This window comes from Lichenostomus cassidix, chromosome 5 (genome assembly GCF_008360975.1).
Source record: "Lichenostomus cassidix isolate B80296 chromosome 5, HeHo_3.0, whole genome shotgun sequence".
In the NCBI taxonomy this organism is placed as follows: domain Eukaryota; kingdom Metazoa; phylum Chordata; class Aves; order Passeriformes; family Meliphagidae; genus Lichenostomus; species Lichenostomus cassidix.
Window position 1 is genome coordinate 51,389,052 of NC_139486.1, and position 20,355 is coordinate 51,409,406.

The 20,355-nt window shown below is 37.0% G+C and overlaps 1 protein-coding gene across 1 annotated transcript in view; it reads left to right on the forward strand.

The window, feature by feature from the left end:
- Positions 1 to 261: 261 nt before the first annotated feature.
- Positions 262 to 20,355, forward strand: part of SPON1 (spondin 1) — a 288,707-nt gene continuing 268,613 nt past the window's right edge. Inside the window, exon 1 of the mRNA XM_085063050.1 lies at positions 262 to 377. The gene's annotated coding sequence lies outside the window, so the exon portion shown is untranslated. The remainder of the gene's footprint in view (positions 378 to 20,355) is intronic.

The following is a 20,355-nucleotide window of genomic DNA, read 5'->3' on the forward strand; positions in this document are numbered from 1 at the left end:
TCATGTCCCCATTTTGCACAGCATAAAATGTAAAATTAGAGACTTGAAGAACCAAAAGTTTCATGGTAAAGGGAGCAGCCCTCCTGGCATTGCAGGGCATCAAACCACAGCAAGTTTCTTGCTGCCACAACATCACCATTAACCCTTTTGGGAAATATCACTTGATGCTCCACCTGTGCTTCATTTGCTTTTTAGCAGAGGCCAGAAGGATTTAATGAGCTTCAGGTGGGCTGGGTGAGTTGTTGTCTTGCCCAGTGCAAGGAGTATTTAAGTGCCCTGGGCTGATGGCAAAACAGCTCCGTTTTTTCCCCCTCTGATTGTGGATGTTCCTTCACAGCAAATCCAAAGAAGCAGAGCTGTCTTCAAGGAAGTTAAAGGTCAGTCCTAAAGCTTTGTTTTTAAAGTTTGGATAAAACCACATGTGCTAATAATGTAACAATTTTTTATTTGGGGTATGTGCGTTAAATATCTAGGTATTTGTCTGGGGGTGTGCCTACAGCATTTTTCGTTTCCTTTCTCTCTTCATCATGTATTTCATGTTCGGAATTTTTTATGGTCAATATTTAAGGGTATTTATCATGCATTCCTGATTAAACTCTGAATTGGAAGGGAATGGCAGCAAGGTATAAAGAGAATTTGTTCTTTGTCTTGGAGGTTGTATGTTGAGGTGGAACAAATAATTTTTTCAGTCTGAGTTCCTCCAGCTGAACAGGATGACTCTTCCATGCAAACATGGCACATTTATTTCTTTAGATAGTGTGTATTCTGAGGAGATTTTTGAGTTATTTTTTGCAAGTTGAGGAGTAGAGCTGTGAACCCACATGGTGTGATTTCCCTTGATTATTTTAAGTAGGATATTCTGGGACTGGATGAGAAAATGTTATCTCACTATTTACACCGAATCAAGAAAAAAGGCATAATAATATGGTACCAAAGAAATGATAACTTTGGGGTTCAGAGTTCGTTATTCATTTTGTTTCTTTCTGAAGACTTTTTTACTAGAATATCAGGTTTTCTATTGTACTTCTAAAACACACTTCTTGTCCATTTTGGTAATTCAGTGTTCTGCTTGCTTTGTGTTGCTAGCTTGCTCTTCTTAGAATTGTTTACTCTTTTTTGAAGTGGCTTTAGAAACTTTTCTACCTGCATCCAGCAGTAACATTTACTTTTCAGGTGACTACTGCTCTTTATTTAGGAAGTTGGCGATATATTAGAACATATATTTGTGAGTTTGTAACAAACTAAAGTAGATAAGAAGGAATATTGAGTAAAGATTTCATGAGCTTTTGTGACTTGGGAGAGGGAGGTCCTTGATTCTTATTTCAATTTCTCACAATTTCAGAGTTTTTGTATAAATCTAGACCACATTATGAAATTTCTGTGAGGGCTTATCTATCCATCCATCTGTATGAAGTATTGTGATTTAAGTGTATTTATAATATTCTCTCCCATATAAAGAGATTGCATCAATTTGAATATTTTACTTTTTCAGCTAAAAGTATTTTCTAGTTATACATATAGAACTACAGTAAAAGCTCTCGAGTTATCAACTAAAATAGACAACCAATAACTCTGCTATTCAGGCCATTTGTTCAGCTATGGTGGTGAAGGAATTTAGCCCAGACCTCTTATCTCCTCACAGCTGCATTTCCTGAGGAAGTCAAACTCTTTAGTAGTTGCTAAGTACAGATCAGCTTCTGCCACTCCAGGTTAATTCTCATGCTGATGTCCTCTCTGGATAAGGTTGTTTTTGCTGCATTAGCAAGCTGACTCTGTGTATTAGCAGGAGCTGAATAAATGAGGCATAGAAAGGAATGCTGAACATCTTCAAATCAAACCAATGCATAAAATCACAAGTGAAACATGGTATCTTAAAATTTGTCATTTTCTTTGTAATAAACATGGTTTAACTCTATCTCTTGATTTCTTATGCCAGTGTTTGAAATACTGCACTGCTGCATCTGAAATTGCTGTACATTGCCTTTGTAATCTTCATATATTATCAATGGCTCATGAAATTCGGTAAGAGAAAACAGAAAAAGCAATCAGGCCCCGGATAGCTATAGATGTATCCAAGAAGAAAAGATTACTAGCCATCTCTGTAAAATAAAATTATTTTTCCTTCTCCCTTGACAGTTCCAGCAACCTTTCCACTAAATTTAAAGGGTTGTGGACAGGGTCCTTCAGTATCTATCAATTTATTTCTGCTATGAATGGTTTAAAACCAGAATATGCAACATAGGTAATGCTGAGGAATAATCTTCAGGGAAAAGAAGCAAAAAGCCTCGACAGGATGACTTTTTTCCCTTTTACAATTGGCAAATATTATGAGATAAAAACCCTGCTCGTGGCTGCAAATGTAGACATTTGGGCACAGTTATCTTTGTGGACTTTACTAAATATTTTCAAATCTCCTGTCTTTCATGACAGGAATGTCTTTGCTTTCCTGCAGCTCATGGAAACGAAGGCATTGCAGGGGAGGGTGAAATAGTATTATCCCCTTTTTATTATTAACTTAGAATTTATCATCCCTGTTTGATTCAAGTATTCTGTTCCTCTCTCTTGAGTCAGGCAATTGAAACTGTAAATAATTTACAAATAATTTAGGTTGATTTGGCTAATTCACAGGCAGAAGTTAAGACTGTTAAAGTAACATTTTTAGTTGAAAGAGTAGGAGATGGTTTACATTCTATTTCACATAGAAATAATGCTTAATGGCCTGTGCTGGATGTGTTATGCTGAATCTTTATTTCAATATACTGTGAAGACTGGAGAAAAAAGCCATGCATGCCTAGTGAGGGATTCATGTGGGAATCCCTGCTAGTGGCAATTAGCCAGGAGCAGCACATGCTGTGTGCAGTGACTAGAGAGGGAGATGTAAGGGGAGGGAGAAATAAGGTACGTATTTTATTAAATAAGGGACTTGTTTTATTTTGGTGTGGAAAGCTGTGTAGGAGTGTGGGGTGGCTGTCGTGGAACAGTTAAATACAGAGTGAAACAATCCTTTCCTTTGCATTGCAAGAGGCAACTTATTTTCTCTTAGAAGTAGCATTGCTATAAAATGTAAGGTTAATAATGGTAAAGAAAAGAAAACAAAGATCTCAGGGTATCCATTGCTCAAATTTGAGAAGATATTTATATTCAGTGGGTGAAGGAGAGTGGGAACACCTGGATTTCCCTGGAGCACATGTGAAAGCAATACTGACAACTCTCTCTCAGACTGCAGAGTTTCCAGCTCAGATGTTTCCACTCATCTCACTCAGCAGCATGTTTTGGAGAGAGCAAAGATTAGTCTGATCCTACCCTGGACAGGAAAATTCCCCCATCTTTTCCAGACAACTTGGCCCTGAAGGTGCTGCTGTCCTGTCTTGCCTAACTTGCCTTGGTGACTAGGCAGACACTTTTGGATGTCATCCATGTAAAAGTTGTGTGCAATTCACCACTGAGAGTGTGAATTGCACAGGCTTGTGTCAGTGAGGGTTACTGAATTTTAAACTCTAGCTACACTTGAAAATAAAGCAGTAATTAAAATATTTTCAATTATTTCTACCATCCCAAAAATATTAAAACCCAACAAATTAACCAAACAAAACCCCCACAAACCCAATAAGACACTTTATTTTTTTGTTTCATCATTTTTCCTAAGCTACATCAGGTTCTGTCTACGGCTGATGCTCTGCAATACACTTAGGTTTATATATGATGTACTTATTTCAGATGCTGTTCTGAGTGCTCTCTGACTCATTATTTACATTAGAATAATGTCATACTCCAGGGGAAATTATTTAGCTGATGATTTGTACTACATTTTGTCTCTGATACTATTTGTTTGTGGTTTATTTTATTAAATCACAACAACAAAAAAAGCCAAAATCATCCATTTCTGGCTCTAATGACTTTAGCACCCATTTAGGGTAACGATGGCAGGTCCTGCAAATGTTTCCAAAATACATAGGAAAAGTGTGAAATTCCATGTACATACACACAGGATTAAGTCTTCAATACTGACTTAGACTTTGTCACATTTTTGAAGATAATTTGGTATGAATAGCTGGAAATTTGGTTTTGTGTTTGTTTTGATTTTGGATTTCTATGTGTTTTGCAGCCTCAGAAGGGAGGACATAAAGCTTTAAAGACTATTTCAAACTTGTGCAATCAATAAGTGTTTCTTCCCCCTGTGTGAAATTCCTTTTTAGTACTGTGACCCTTCACCTCATGCCAGTTTATTGAAGAACAGTTGAAGAGCAGCTTCTTCAAATTTGTACTGTTAGAAAGTGCTCAAAAAGGTTGTGCTGTTATGAAATGGAAGCATACAATGAACAATTATTTTTTGTGAATTATTTAGCCGAGTATTTCTTAATTCCTAAAAATATTCTGTGTTATCAGTGCAGAAAATGATGTATTATTTAAAAAATGTTGCATAAAATAGATCTGTGCTCTAAAAACAGAAGTGCATAATAAGCACACCTGGTCCTTGCCTTGTTGATGGGCCCTTAGCTCATGAAAAGGAATTACAATGGTTTAAGTAATTTAGAAATATTAAATGTTTTTGGAAGGTAATCACCATTGTTAAAATATAATGTCTTTTGTGAGGATGATATGTCAACTCCTTCCTCTTCCAAGAGAACTTTAGTCTTCCTGCTGTATTTCCAAAACACTGCGGAAAAGTGAGACAAAGCAGCTTCTCCCTATTTTGGATGAGCTGAATAAGAAAAAAACAGAGGAAGAGTGTTTTGTCCACCTATTTGGGTGTCTGTCTTGGGGGGAGAAAGGAAGCATGGATTTCTCCATTGTTCTAACATCTCTTCTAAGCAGAGCAGGTGATGTGTCCTACAGGCTTAAAGGATCATATTTAAAATGTTAAAAGTTACTCATTTATAGGGAAATAAAGAGCAGGCTTGCTGGATTTTGTCATTAGCTTTTACTACCTAGAAGATATATTTCAGGGTTGCTAAACCAAAGAAAAACAAAAGAAATTAAGAGTTCAGCCAATTTCTAGCATCTCAAAAAATGATCTTACTTTATACCTTAGTCCTAGTGATTCTTGTAGTGCAAACACTTTATCAATATATGGAGGAGATATCAAAAAAATTACTATTCTGTGTTCAGAAAATTACTATCATGTTGCACCAGGAAAAACTGCCATCTTGTGTGACAATGTGGTTTTTTCATTCCTTGCTCTAAGCCACTCTCAAAGTTGCTTTCAGGTGAATTTTTTATCACTTGAGTTTGCATAGTCTTAAAAAATAAAGTGAAATGAAACTCCTTTTGTCCGTGAAATGCAAAACAGTTGACATCTTAACTGCTCTGCAGTAGAGAGAAATAAGAGAAAGGCATTGGCACAGAGAAACTAATGGAGATATATTTTCAATCATACAAAAAATTCACCCAGAGAAATGAACTTATTGTCAGCTAGAATCCAAATGAGCTTTAAATTGATCACTTATTTATTGAAATTTCTAATTACTTTTTCTAAAACTTATTAAATTTATCAGAAACAATTTCTTTTTCCAGGCTGAATCTGTAGACAATTATTTTTATGCTTTTTGTATATCTCCTTCTGCCAAAAGATTATTTTTCCAGTGTAGGATGGTAGAGCTAACTAAAGTAATTTGCTGTGTCATATTGTGCAGTAACTAAACTACTCCAAAATGGAGAAGCTGAGGTGCTCTTGCTAGTTCATAGCAATTTTGCCTAATAAAGACTTTTTACTTTTAATTTGCTAGAATCACGTTATAATTTAAGTTGGAAAAGACCTTTGAGATCTTTGAGTCCAATCATTAACTCAGCACTGTCAAATCAAACACTAAACCATGTCCCCAAGTGCCACATCTGCACATTTTTTAAATACCCCTAGGGATGGTGACTCCACCACTTCCCTGGGCAGCCTCCTCAAGTTCTTGACAACCCTTTTGACGAAGAAATTTTTCCTTACCTTCAATTTCAAGTGGTTGTTATCCCAGCCTTTGCAGATGCCGTGGAAGTTCTTGAAACAGGTTTGTCCAAGTCAAAGCTGCTTAAATTAAAATCAGCCTATTGCTGACCTGAAGCATTATTAGGCAGTAAATTTTTGAGTCCAGAGGGGGGAAGACCCCAAAATGTGTGAGCACTTGCTTCAGGTATATGAACAGTGACACAGAATAAATATTTCCCTGAACTGGGCTCTGGTTCCAAGGGCATGGCTGAAGTGTCTGACCAGACTCTGAGTGGTTGCTGTAGAGCAGTGTCACATTGGGTACAGTGGCACTGTCCAGGGGTTGTTAAAGTTTAATTCCATGTTGAGTGCAGTGTCCTGGTTGTTCGTTAAGGCAGTGAGGTAATGACTCTGTGAACCAACATCAGTCTCACCTGAGTTTCTGGCTTTTCTCTGCATTTCAGATTTTGGCATTGCCATAGGTTGTCATTAGTACAGTGCACACACATGAGCTTCAAGATACACCATGTGACAATATGCATTGGCTCTCTGATTTCACACCCGTTACTGCCCTGCTCATTGTCTCAGTTTGTGAGCTGCTGTGTTTTGGTGACTCCCCTTGCAGCACACCACTCTTCCAAAGCCATGGAATTACTTCAGCTGGAGCACACAAAGCTGTCAGCTGCTACATTTTGTTTCTAAAGCACTGTTTTTCAGTTAAAGGGTATTCAGGCATGTGTTGTGTAGCCGCCAACATAATTATTTCCTCATCAGAGAGCATATGTTTGCTGGAACTTGTAGTATTGCCTCTTGTTACTCATTGTTCAACACATGCCAGGGATGTTTAATTTTTTTTGCCCTAGCTTATGTCAGATATTTTAAAATACATATTTGTTTTAATATCTCCACATGCTCAATGTTTCCTTTCCTGAAATTAGCACTAAATTAATTAATTAGCCAGTAGAAGCTATTTTCCCTGCTTTTCTTTTGGATGAACAGTGCAATTTTGGCATCCTATGACATATTTAATAGAAACTACTAACAATATCTTCAATGAGTGAAAAGGCTGCAGAGATGTGAAATGATATGTGTAGATGCCAAGGAATTTATGACTGAATATAAAGTAGCTTTCCTTATAAATACTGTAACTTTTTTAGGTCTGTAGATTTTTCTGGTTGGTTTTTTTTTTAGTTAGTGATGTACTTTGTCATGAGAAGGAGCTTAAAAGAGTGCCCTTTGAAATAATGAGTTAGGATGACAAAAAACAAATGAAAGAAATCTTTCTTTTAGACATGAAGAGCTTTCTGGCCTTCTCTTGGTGGGAATATATTATCTTAATTGGATTGATTGGTGTCTATGTTATGGAAGGGGTCAGACTGTGTGATGACACCTTCCCAGCCTCAAAAATGTGTAACCATGTTTCTGTTCATTCCTAATATTCTGGGTTTGTTTGATGTAGTGATAAGATTATATTAGTTTTGAGGGGTTCTTCAATTGAAGGCGAAATTTTCCTTTTGATCACTGTGAAGATTCCACGTAGGGTGGGAAGGAGGAGAAGGAGGAAGAGAAGTGAGTACCGGCACTTACTGAAGATGTACTTGAAAGAGAATGGAAATTTTGAGGTTCTGTCTTGTCACTGTGTACTAAGGGTATGAGAGAATTTAGACTAGAGATATGAGTGCATGGAACCCCCCAAAAATCCTAGAGACTAAGGACTAGAGAATTATTTCTTCAGAGACTAAACTAAATCTAACCTGAACTGTTTAAACTAATCAACCAAAGGGGATTAATGAGACAATGTTTCTCCCAAAGTCCTATTTAAAATAAGTTTTCTTAAATAAATTACATGAACTCTATTCCTGATCTGAATTATAATGAGAAGTCTTATTAATGCTGTTTACATTGAACTATTTACAAATAATATTTTACATTAGTTGGCATGACAATGTACTTACTGGCATTGCACACAGATGCTTTCTGCACTGATTATCAGTTCTGTTGAGGCACTTCAAAGGAAATACATCAGCAAAGAAACGACCAGCTTTATCAGTGCCTGAAATTGCATGCACTGTGCTAAGCAAACATTGTAAATTATAAACTAATTTTGTCTTCAGGAGAAGGAAGCTTTTATTCAAAACTGGAAAAAGTTAATAATAGTTTAAAACACTGTGAATTCATCAATGTCAAAGTTTTATGCACAGTTACTACACTGAGGGAAATACTTGCTGTTACATTCAAGTGAGCAGGCATTTTGATTGGAAAAAAGCATTAACATTTGTTAGTGCCATTTTCCCAGGAATGCTATTAAATGCCACCTCATTCAAAACCAGAGATGTGTTAAGAAATTAAAACCCAAGCTTTCTGAGTGTGCAGTTCTGGTGTGTATAACACTCCCATAAGGTAATCAGCAGCTCCTGATACTTCATAAAATATAATCACCAATCTTGATGTGGAAGAAAATTAATTTTATATATAGATATACATTAGCTGGATATTGAAGGAGTTATGCTGGGCAAGTAGTGGAGGTGAGGGGAAGTGTGTTCAGCAGTTTTAGTGCCTTGGGATCTGAAAGGGAGGAGTTCTGATGAATTTATCTTTATCAAGATCTAGTAAAAGCTTATCTATTTCACTGTTTTGGAGAATTTTGCAATAGGCACACAATCTAATACATCTACACAAACTGTTTTATATAAGTCTTTTTTTTTTTTAATAGATGCTCCTTAAAGTATAATGAAGAAGAATTGCATGTGTTATAACTATCTTTTAATCTCTATTTTTCCCAGTTTCCTGCAGCTTTCTCTGAGACTTAGTGAAACTGCTGATTCTTGGGCTGTGTGTGATGGTCTAATGATCAAGAAGTATAAAGTTTTCTGTAAATATGGAAAGGACAGAGGATTATTAAAGTCAAGAGGAAGAAAATAAACTAATCACATCTTTATTAAAATGCAATTGCAATTTAGTAACTTCACCAAAACTATAAATCTTTGCTGGTATATTTAAGTGGTATCAAGAGCTGAAACTTAGCCTTAAAAAAAAAAAAAGACAAATGGACAGTGCTTTGTAAGAATGCAGCCATCCATTCCAATCATATGTTGATTTTATTTTATACTGAAAGGTATTGTGGGACCCAAAGTGCAAAGTACTATTTCTGGGAAAACTAATTGAAAAACTGGCTGACTTCATAAAAGTGAAAATGGAGTTAAAAATAGATTTTTACTGCTCTAGGAAGCATAATTCGATTTGGGAGGCCCATTAGAGTTTGGGGAAGCCACAAATGATCTGTTTATGGCAATGTATAACTTGCACTATTTGCAAATGAATGGTCATTTGCTGGAGTAACCCAGCCAGGCACAGGGAAATGGGAAGCTGGAAATAATGAGGATTATGATGAATCACTCTGAGAAGGGAGCTCACAGTGTAATCCAGGAGAAAACTCAAACTTTAAAGCTATGCTCACCACAGGGAAACTTTAATTGGCTTTGCGTGACAGATATAAAAATGTATTAGAGGTTTCTTTATTTTTAAATTATTCCAGAGCTAGTTTCATATACTTCTTATTTTTTCTTCTTTCAATTTAACAGAATAAAAATAACATGAACAGTGTGGAAATAGTAACTGGAGTTCAGTCTGGAGTAAGGAAAATCTATGTTTTGGAAGCATTATATCAGGCATGGACGTGGTTAGCTCAGTCACTGTGCTTGTGTGCCAGGTCATTTTCATTTGCCAGGAAACTGTGGATTGTTTGTGGGGAGGGTGCTTGTTTATTTTGTTTTAATTAAATAACTAGTCTAGTTTGGGACGTGGAAAGATGGAAATAAACCCTAAATATCTGTGCATGTATTACTTTCCTGAAATTGTTGCCATACTTTCAAAGGGATGCATAAAATGTGTTTTCCAGCCACAGACATTAGACTACAAAGATTATTAATACATAGCTTCTGTTGTAGTCATTTAGATCCTTGTGAAAATTTAGCAGGTAGGCACAGGTAAATCTGTATGTGCAGTGCCAATATCATAAACACATCAAAGAGAATCAGGTTTACTGCTCAGTGGGCAATGAAAGACAAAAAAAGCATACTAAGGGCTGGTGCTCAGATTTAATCCTGTTTTGGGGTGAGAATAAAGGGAATTTGGGGACAATGCAGTCTTGAAAAAACACCTTCAGGTAGACTTGCAGATGAAGAATTGCCTGAAGAACTGAAAGACAAAAGTTTTTCAAGGACAAGGGTCAGGGCAATTGTAATACCAATCACAATGAGTGCTTTTTTAGGACATTCAACAGGTGTTACTGAGATGGTTGCTAACTTTTTTTTTTGTGATTATTAGAAAATTTACATTCTGGAATTAAGTTATTGTCTCCTTGGAATACAAAGTAAATGTTTTGTTCTGAAAACATTTACAATAGAATAGATTCAAAGAATGATAGAAGAGTGCTGAAATAGCAAAAGGGATACACATCCAAGGTAGTATTGATTTGGTTTTATTTACACATTCTATAAATGTCAGGCTTAGCTTAAAAAAAGGTTGAAACTAGGTCTGCATGGTGAACATGAAAATCAAGAGGCTGACGTGTAAATTTATACCATTCTTATCTGTTTGTGTTTGTGTGGCTGCAGCTCTGCCACTATTGCTTTGCTCTGAAGTTAAAAATCTTACTGTTTCTTCTAAAATTCCAGTGCTGTGTGACACCCATTTCCTATGGATGTAAATATATTGTGCCTGGATAAATAGACAACTTGATTTTTTTTTTTTTTTTTTTCCCCCATTTGTCTGGCTGCTTTCTCTTTTGTTGAGTGCTAACGGTGATGTCTGGATTTCTCTGTGATTCCCAATACCTCTCTGTACACTTCAGATTCATCTCTTTATTTCAATCCAAAGAAGGTTCAGGTTTTTCTACCTGTAAAAAATTGTATGAAGTGACAGCAGTGCTTCATGCTTCAAGGCCCTAAAAGCTGCAATTACCAGTAGATTTCTCCACTATTTCAGCAAGAGAAATGTCAGTTTTGCTTTTCACTGGTGCCAGATGCTTACCAAAGTTCAGTCAGACTTCTGTTGGATAAAAATTAAATGAACATGTTAGTAACGAGTCACGCGATGTGTTCATCACCTTGGACAGGGGCAGTGAGACTGTCAATGGGATTTTGATTTGACAGCAGACTCCTGTACAACACAGAATCCTTGTTGAAAACAACATGGAATGCAGGGTTGTTTCATCTGCATTAAGTCATCAGCAACCCAGGCTGTTCTATGATGCTATGATCAACTGCTGAAGGAAAAAGAAAATGAGGAAAAATTATTTCATCCACTTTTCTTTATAAATTAATGATCTTGATTTCCTTAAGTTATCCATTGTGCATCTCTACAAGCACAACTATATGAACCAAGTGATTCTTAAACTTCAGTAGGGAAAAGCCAGGAAGAATGTTTCTTGTCATAAGGAATAACTTCACAGATATTCATCTAAACTATTCAAGAGGCTGCACAGAAGATTTTTTTTTGTCTGGAATAGGTTAAAGTTCATACCCACAGCCTTTGGTTGTTCAAGATGTTAGCACTATAGAACAAACAAAAAATAACTGACTAGAAAATACCTGTAATTGAACTAAATTTTTATACCTTTGAATAAATAGTTGGTTTAAAGATTTTTACTTAGAGACTGTGCTATGACTCAATTTCCTTCTCCCTCCCCAGTGTAAGTTTGTGTGTATTGAAAAAACCCCAAAACAGAGAGAGAGAATAAATTGACAAATATGCTTCTGATCCTCGTGTTCTGTCATAGCTAACATTACTATTCTGTTTTTATTACTGCTATCCATTTGCATTGTTAGATGTAGGGCAGCAAGTGATAATTTCAGATATTCACAGTATCACTCACCTTTAGGCAGTGCAGTACCCTGTAATGATGTGCATAAGGCCAAGCAGGGAATTCAATCCACTTGTGTCAGTCTCTGTAGAAGTGCATGTCAAGGTGATAATCCCTTTTCCCAAGGGTTGGGGATTTCTGAACCCAATTGCACTCACAGAAGTCTGTATATAGGAAAGGAAAAATTAACTCATTCCTTGTAGCTGTTTCCCAAAGATCACCTGAGGATTCCTGTCTGAGAGCTTCCTTGCTATTGCACAAATGCAGAAAAAGGGTGATTCTCTTGTGTTTTTGTTATAAACTGCATCCCCTCTGTGCTGCTGATGGGTGTTTAGTACCAGTCCATCCCAGAGAGGGCAAGTCAAACGTTACACATGATAAATGTTCACCTTGTTAAAGTGCTGATAGCACATGCTCAGGTGCACTGCCATGAGGGTTAGGGCACAGCAGCCAATTTTCACCACAGATTAAATCTCCCCCTTGAAACAATGAATGCCTTTGCAAGTTAACCAGAAGTTAAGTTCCACTAGAAACAAGAAATCTGGAAGCTGAGACATTCAAACATTTGAAATGCAGACTCCCTTATGTTTTATCACCAAAATAAGAAACTCTGTACATTGTTAAAACAAATTACTTATGCAGCAGCTATTTTGAACTTCACAGTTTGTGGTTTAGCAAACTCAGTCTAAAAAAATAATTCTGTAGGTACTCTGAGGTCATTTCCTTACTGAATTTTTTTCTTTAACAAGATCAGGAAAATTCTACCCTCACTGTGAAATGTGTGCATTGTTGGAAGGCACCTCTTTAGATCAGCATCCAAAATGTTCTAAATTTCATTTGATTTATGGGGTATGACATGAGTAAGTTGGGGCATTTTCTTTTCTCCCATGTAAAATGCTCTCTAATAACTTTGCTTTGTTGGTGGTTCTTCGCATAGGATTATCATCAACTCATAAACCTTCTTTATTATGTAAGAAATAATTGAAGTCTTTTCTTCTGGTAGTTCTTCCAGGAAGAAAAGCTCATCTGAGCAGCGGCATGTATGAGAAAAGAAAGAAATTAGATTTCCCTTATTAAAAAGCTATATCATATAAATATTTTATTTTAATTAGGGAAAATACATTCATGCTTAATATTCCTCATGTATTTAATAGTCTTGCCAGTTCTGGATGGCATTATCCTTCTCTGACTGCCCATCAAATTCCAGAATATTAAAGAGTTGGAAATAATGGAAATAATATGTTGGAAATAATGTAGTTTAGCTTGTGGCTTGCATCACAAAATAGCCTCTCCACATTGTCAATAAATTATGTCACCCATCTCTGTACACTTTCTACTTTACATCTTTTGTACAACTTGTTTCTAAAAATGGCCTCCCAAGCTCTTACTTATTTACAAGACCATCTGGATTGTCGATATGTAAAAGAACTTTGAAATTTGTAAGCATGAATTAATTAAAGAAAAAGTTCTTCTTTATTGGGTGCAAGTTCTTTGCTTTTTCTTACATCATGCTTTACAGGAACCATAGATAATACAGTTAAATTCATAGGTAAATATGGTTTTAATTAAAAAACCCCACAGAGTTTAAATTATGGTAGATGGGGAATGAAATCTTGATGTTCATGAGAGACAGAATATTTCAGAATGCTGATCCCTTGTGTACTTCCATGGCTGCTCCCATGTCTCGTGTCTGCATTAGAGATAATTTTGTGCTTTACAGATGCAAAATTCTTATAATTGATGGGAATTCTAAAAATGTTGATAGACTGGGAGAAGCAGAGGGAGTAGAAAACATGAAACTGAAATAAATAAGGGATGTATATATGCTGGCTGGTTTGAGTAGGATGGACTGAATGGGACTGATAGTAAGCTGCAAACTTTAAGGTACTGAATGTCGTGGGGAGATAACATTAATAGTGCTTGCATAAGGAGTGTGGAAGAATAAAAAAAATGAAAGCTGCGGAAGAAAATGAGATTGGAAAAAAACCGAAGAAGAGAGAGAAGTAGAAGTGCATTAAGGACATATTGGCTGCAGAGACAGAGAAATTATTGTGCTGGGGTTAAAAAAATAACATATTAAGGGCAATTTGCTTGAGATGTGAAATGGAACTAGGAATCCTCTACCTTTCCTTTCTATTCTAGTCAGGAAATACCTGTGACAATCTCCAGCCAGAATATACCATTCCTGGCAGGGTTATTTCATGAGGAAGATGACAACTTACTGCTTTTATTGCATGTGATAAAAGTACATCTTTGATGTAACTGGAGGAGTGCTGTCTGGAGCAGCCTTGTTGATGATCTACATGCATACAGATATGACATGATGTAATTAAACTCCTGTTATTCATAGCCTTTAAAACAGAAGATTATGCACAGGCTTCTCCTTTCCTGTTGTTTGTTCAATGTCAAATTAGCTCTCTTGTCCATATTCATATGCATTGTGATACAGTCTGTAATTAAATAAGCATGTCCTGTATTCCCACCAAATTGCTGTCTGCTGTGGTGTTTTGCAGTTAAATCAGGGCTGGGAACATGCTTTAGATTTAAATCAAGAGTGGTGAGGAAAGCTGTCATCTGTGGGACAAGAACACAAATGAGGAAGTTGAAGTACAGTAAATGAGGCAAAGATTTAAAAGATTAAATGTGGCCCAGTGGAAAGATGTGGTGGGTTGGGTTTTGTCCAGTGATGGATAAGACTAGCTCGTGACAGGGTGCCAAGCTTAGCCTTCTATGCTAAATGCAGATACTGAAACTTTCAAAACCAGGCCACACAACAATTTGGATTCAAAGCAAAAATTTTAAATTCATTCAAATTTCTTTATTACCTTTATCACTATGCAATACCAAACCACAGTTTTCACAGTTAGCCACTCTGTGGTCTTCTTTTCCTGATATTTACTTGGTGGTTCTTCAGATCCATTTTGGACTTGCAGTTTTAGTTGCAGTTAAAAGGGCACTGAGACAATTATAGTTGCAGTTATAGGTGCAATAAAAAAACAGATATACCTAAAACTGGTTTGTCTTGATAAGATTAGGTCTTCTTGCAATATGATGTTTCAAATTTATAATTTCTATTTTAATCTTTCTTAATGCATCCAGCTGTCAAATTCATAAAAAAATTGAAATGTATAACACACTGGTAGATGGAACAAGGATAGGAGTCCAAAACCTTCAAAGAAACCAATTATTTTTTCTTGAATGCCATGTTTGGGTGGTGTAAGGTCAAAAACACGTGAGGTCACAAATGAGGCTAAACCGAAAAAATACCAGGTGCAGAATCACGATTCATTTCAGGGGATCACAGGATAATTGAGGTTGGAAGGGTCCACTGCTTTACTGGTAAAATGCTGAAGTGTTTCCTTGCACCTGAATCTCCTTCATTTCAACTCCCATCACCTACTACTGTGAAGGTGTTCAGATTGTCTTTGCGGTTCCTTTCTCTGTTATCGTCTATTGAGATTCATCTCAGAGGTAGAAGAATAAACCCAATTTTTAGGCATGGGACTATATAAAGCAAATTTTGCCAGGGTTTTGCCACTCTCACAGGCATGGCGGGAACCTGGAGCAGAACTTTGCAGTCTTTTTAATTGTACTCATTGTAGTCTCAATTACTTGCTTCGTGCCAAGAGGAATAACTGCATCTTATATCACAGGCATGAAAAAGAATCCTAGCACTTGAGAGCTGTGCATCCTAAGTCTTATTTAAGAGCAACAGATGTTCTTTTCTTATCATCTTGTGACCTGCTCCTCCTGCACTCCCACGTGTGCTGCCCGAGTCCTTGTACTGTTAATTTTAGTGCTTAGACAGGAGCTTGCCCAGCTGCATTATGCAGAACAAGAGCTTTTTTCTCCTTGCAGGTGAATGATCATCAGAACTTGAACAATGTGATTATCTTTTAAAAATATTTCTGCTAGGTTTTTTTTAGCCCAGCTTGTTACTGACTAAATTTCTGAAACAGCCAAAGCTGATGAAATGCAGCAATTGTTAGAATGCTGCATGAAGCAGTGAAGAGTAACAGCTGTTTCTTCTGAAAAGAAACAAGTTAATAAGAATGTCAGTTAATTGTATACATTCAATGGTTTTGAAATCTTCCCCTGTGAGTGTTCTCAATGACAAGTCAGTTGAGTGAAACAATAAACTTGTTTGTTCATGGGAGTAGGGGGGAGAATCACTCCTCGTCCCTAAGCCAAGAAACTTTATCGTTTCAGTCAGATCAGTTTTCTACATAGATTTTCAATAATGCACAAGTGCTTTTGCAGAATTAACTTTGTCTGCAGAAATTTTTCTCATTGTGCTTTGTGTTTTGTTGGTTGGTTGCTGCTGATAAACATACATCTGGGAAAAGGAGACTTTTTTCCTTTTGTTCTCCTTGCTTTCCTTTCCTACTGTTTCCTGGGGTTGCTTGAGGTTTTCTGAGGACAGGATCTCATTCAGAGTCCTCTGAGGTGAGGAGAAGAGTCCTTTCATTTGAAGATGCATTGCATCTGGACTCAAAATCTTATTTAAGTTGACATGTGAAAAGAATAACAATTGGAATGATAAGAATCATTTACTGGCTTGAAAACTTTAAAATGCAAATTGCCAACAAAAAAGAAAGGGGAAGAAAGTGTTATACTGCCTGCAATTCATAGATTGAGGCCTAGGAGGGAAGTAATGTCTATATACAGGATAGAGTTTAGTTTAGTTTTGGGGGCTTTGGCTGAACTTGGGTTTAAATTTGCCTAAGTGTCCTAAGCCTGCTTCTGTGTTGGTTTTTTGTTGTCTCTCACTCACATAAGACTCATTTGTGTGTCAATTCAACAGAAGCAACGCTGGGTTTATCCCGTCCTTGACAATTGGTTTATCCACCATTTACCATTTATAGACAATATTTATGGCTCCCTTTCCCCCTGCATTTAGCTGGGCAATGCTCCAGCACAGCCCTGTGCTCCTGGGAAATCCACCTCCCTGCCCTCCCTAATGACAGCAAGAGACACAATAGGTGATGAATTGGGAAAAGAAGCTCACTATGCTAACTTTTTTCCTGGAAAAAAATACCCAAGTGACTTCATGGAAATGGACTATATTAAAGGTTTCTCCATGACTTCTAATTTTTGCTGGAATTGAGCAGGGGAGGATCAATTGTTAAAAACTGGATTTCTGCTCTGTCTAATGAGAATTTGGATGCAAATAAGTTAGCTCTAGGCTTGATTCTCACAAATATCAACAACCCACACAGGCTTGTTCTGGAAGTAATATGGTTGAGTTTTGTTTTCAGAATTTCAACTCCTTTATATTCAGAGTTATGATATTTTGATAGCTTGTGTATTTTTATTCTCCCTTCTTATCATTTATCCTGAAAACTGAGCTTCAGTTTGTTAATACAATGGGTTGGAAAATCTTGTCTTATAAAAGTCTAGCGAAACAAATAACTTATTGCTGTTTGGATTTTCTGAAGAGATGTTTATTTAAAACCAAAACCTGATGTGGAACCAAGTGAACTGATGCTAAAGGAATAAAATCATACAGGATTTGCATTTACAATTTTTAGGTTCATAGACTATGTTGCTACTGAAAAAAAGAGGCCAGATTAAAACATACATGTATTAAAATTTAATATGCTGATAAATACGGTGGGATTGTACTCTGAGTATCTTCATTAAGGAATATATCAATAAAGTAATTAAGACATTAATTTATATCTATGAAATGGATTGATAAAAGGTTTCTTGCACAAGGGTAATTTTCAGAAAATATTTTAAAAACTCACAAATCAACTAAGCAGCAAATAATTTTGAGAAGCCTTGTGTTTTATTGCCAGAATGTCAGCTAGTCAGAAGAATTATTTCTATTTTCTTGCAGACAGCTACAATACTCTATTATGATCAGATTTTTTTTTCCGAGATGATGCTTTCCAAGCATTCGGTTCTTTAATTTATTTTGCTACAGGTGATGCTAAGTTCATGTGGCAGATGGATTGTTGGAGCTAGGCAGATACTCTGCAGTTTTAGGCCTAAATTTTACCATAGTGAAACAAAAAATACCTGTGCAGAGCATGGCCCCATTTTTGCTTCCCTCTGGTATGAACTGATGGTAAGAAGTTTTCCCTTCTCTGTGCTGTTTATTGGTGAAGAATGAGATATAATTTGGTTTCTGTAGGGTTTGTGGTGAGCTAAATAGTGTGACACAAAGTGCAAATTTCTATTGGAAAGCAGACTTTCTTCTTTTTTTTGTCTTCTGTTTCTTTTTCTGATTTCTTTGTCACTGTTCTCTACCCCTTGTCTCTTTGTCTCTGCTAGGTAGTAAGATGCTAGTTGAATGTTGCATAAAAGCAAAATTATTAATTAAAGAGGGATTCCTGATGTAGATGTCACCAGCATACACTCACAAAGATTCAAACACCATGTTGCATAAACTTTTTCATGAGAAATTTTAAAAATTAAAATGCTAGGAAAAATTATTTTCTACTACTGTGAAACTAAAAGCATTGTTGAGAAAGTGACGAGGGAATTAGGATGCTGGAATTGGAATATTTCTCAGTGTGTTATGGAAAAATGGCACCTAACATATCTCATTCCACTACTTTTGCGAAGCTCTTCCATAATTAATTCTGTCCATCTGCTTCTCTTATTGCACTGCAGGTTGTGGCAGAATTTACTGAATTCAAATATAGCAAAACCACTAACTCCTCGTATTTTGACGAATATGCAACTGCCCTTTCCTCTAACATCTCAGTTGGATTGCTGCTCTGCTAAATTCTGGGAGAAAGAAAATTCCTGGATGCACCTGGCTTTCTACCACAGGCCACATCCAGTCTCCTAAACTCAAGAGGACCCTCTGCTCTTTCTGTGCAGGGGAATTACACCTTGGCTGTGCAGGCTCAGGTTTTAGTGCTGCCTTCAGATGCTACTTCTTGGCTGGAAGTGCTGGCAAACACAAGCTCTTTAGCAGGCACAGAAAGGCAGGAAGGACTCTAAAAAGCTGATACAGAGCAGCCTTTTTCCTTTTCAATCCTTCCTCGTTTGTGCTTGACAGGAGTGAGTCTCACCCCTCCTAACTGGAGAGTTGCGATGTCAGACAGCAGGAGTTAGAGGTCACCTCTTATCATTCTCGGCCATCAATTGAAAGTTTGCAAAGGGCTGCTGGCAGCATCTTTTTCTTTCTTCTTTATTGCTGAAAATGTCAGAAATGGATCACCACAAAGCCTCTTGGTATATGAAGGGAGGAACTGTTGCAAGCAATGTCACCAAGTGCTGATTCTGTAGTTCCTGAGGTTTTGTTCGGATGTTTGTCATCCCCATTCAAACTTTATTGCTCAGAGAAGGTGGGAGGATAAATTGCTGTAAATAGCTGTAATTTGCTACTGTAGTTTGTGGAAAAGTAACCTTTTAAAAAATATTTTATAATTTTTTTTTTCTTTAGCAGAGTACTTCCCTAATACCTCAGTCACCTGCAAACCCTGGTACACAGCAAGATACATAATTCTAGGATGTGGGTTCAAAATGCTGAATAAAATAAGATTATTCAGACACTTTTTTTTCAAGTAGGCTTCTCTCACAGCCACTCCTTAGTCCAAGTGCACATTTCCTCCATCAGGATGTGAAGTGAGCAGTAGTTTTGCTTTGGGGCATTTTTCTGCCAGGAGATGTAATTCAGGAGAAGTGTTCCTTTTGAGCACTGACAAAACCAGATTGTTATCCCAGTAAAGTAATGGTTTCCTTCAGATTTATACACAATCCCAGCCTGGCTTTGTCAGGCATTTATGTTGTGTCACCACAGCCCTGAGAACCTTAAAATGTGTAGCATCTGAAGAACTTAGGCTGTGGCTGGTGCTAGGATATGTTAGCCTGGGAAATCCTGAGCAGAGCCAGGGGCACAGAAGGGCACCTGTTTTGTCATTCATTTTGGTTTTAAACAAGTCAGGAACAGTGCTGCAGTGGTTCTTCATCTGCTTTTGTGTATGAGGCATTTCTTGGAGCCAAATGCTGTAAAGAAAGCTCAATTGCTTTAGCTAAAGTTAATTTTACAACTTCATGCAAAACCTACTGATAAAGAGCATCTCCCCACTTCCCTTTTGAAAGTAAGTGCCCAAAGCCACACCTGTTTATAGAAAAATCATTAAGATTTATCTTGCAGCCTTATTTAACAAATATTTGTCTTTATAGTAAACTTTTCCTTTGGGTTCAAAGGGAAAGAAATTAACAATGTGTACACAGAGTGGAATTCTTGTTTGGAAAGGGTCCAAAGCCCTCTAACTCATGTTTCAGCTGAGAAAAGTTGAATTCAGTGTTTCCATGGATCTGATGGTATTCATCTAAGACTTTCACACAAACAATATCAGTCCTGCAGAAACTGGGGATGGTGATATTCTGTGAAAGTCTTCTCTCCCTGGTCACAGCCCTGCCAGGTGCTCAGCAACACTTGAAAGAATCTGGGCTGCTCCTGACCTCAGTCGGAGCTGGGGATGCTCAGGATGTTACAGGCCAGGCTCTGCAGGCACTGAAGTTGTGAATTCGGCCCATTTCACTCCACTAAACACATCCCAATGAAGTTCTGACAAAGCGAGGGGGATGAGGTGTGAATTGCTCTTCTGAAAGT